The following is a 1224-nucleotide window of genomic DNA, read 5'->3' on the forward strand; positions in this document are numbered from 1 at the left end:
TTAGCTTTGCAAGGTAGAGATGCAAACGAGAGTCATAAAGATGCACTTGTTGGTTTGGCTCAAATTCTTTTCTTAAGATCTGCCTGTCATGGGCCGCTTTCATTTTAGCCTTGTAGATCCTAGAGTTATCATAAGCATCGTTCCTTAACTCCTCAATTTCTGACAACTGAAGCTTACGATTGAGTCCTGCCACCTTGAGATCAAAATTTAGGCCAATAAGCTTTGTGTTCCAGCTCAACAGGAAGGTGGAAGGCTTTACCATAGACTTTCCTATAAGAAGACGTAACAAGCTGAGTTTTGTAAGTAGTGCGGTATGCCCAAAGAGCATTGAGAAGTCGTGAGGACCAATCTTTGCGGTCAGTATTAACCATATTTTCTAAGATTTTCTTAATTTCTCGGTTGGCTAAATTAGCTTGGAGATTTATCTGTGGGTGATAAGGCAATGCAACCTTATGAATTACACCATACTTTTGTATTAAGGTCTCGAAAGAATAGTTGCAAAAAAGGGTGCCTTGATCACTTATGATAGCTCGTGGCGTGCCAAACCTAGATAACACATTTTCCTTTACGAATTTCACAATAGTTGTGTTATCATTATTTCAACAAGGCACAACTTCCACCCATTTTGAGACATAGTCTATGGCGAGGAGAATGTAAAGGTAGCCAGAAGAAGGTGGAAATGGTCTCATAAATTCTATCCCCCAACAATTGAATATTTCTATTACAAGAATTGGGTTTAATGACATCATATGTCGTCGGGACAGAGCACCTAATCTCTGACACCTTTCACATGATCGACCGAAATTGTTAGTGTCTTTGAACAAAGTGGGCCAATAAAGACCACATTGTAAGATTTTTGCAGCAGTCTTTTTCATAGAAAAATGACCACCACAAGCTTCATTATGACAAAAGTTCAAGGCACTAAAAATTTCATTGTCTGGAATGCAACGTCTCATAATTTGGTCGGGGAAATACTTGAAAAGATATGGATCCTCCCAATAGAAGTTACGAACCTCGACTAAAAATTTACATTTATCTTATGCACTTCATGCAATTGGAAGTTCGCCAGTCACTAAGTAATTAACAATATGAGCGTACCATGGCAACTTAGTGACTGCGAAGAGATGTTCATCAGGAAAATCATCTCGAATGGCTGGGCCATCAACGGAATTAGAAAATTCAAGATGAGATAAGTGGTCCTCTACCACGTTTTCAACTCCTTTC

The sequence above is a fragment of the Humulus lupulus genome, chromosome 1 (genome assembly GCF_963169125.1).
Source record: "Humulus lupulus chromosome 1, drHumLupu1.1, whole genome shotgun sequence".
Taxonomy (NCBI): Eukaryota; Viridiplantae; Streptophyta; class Magnoliopsida; order Rosales; family Cannabaceae; genus Humulus; species Humulus lupulus.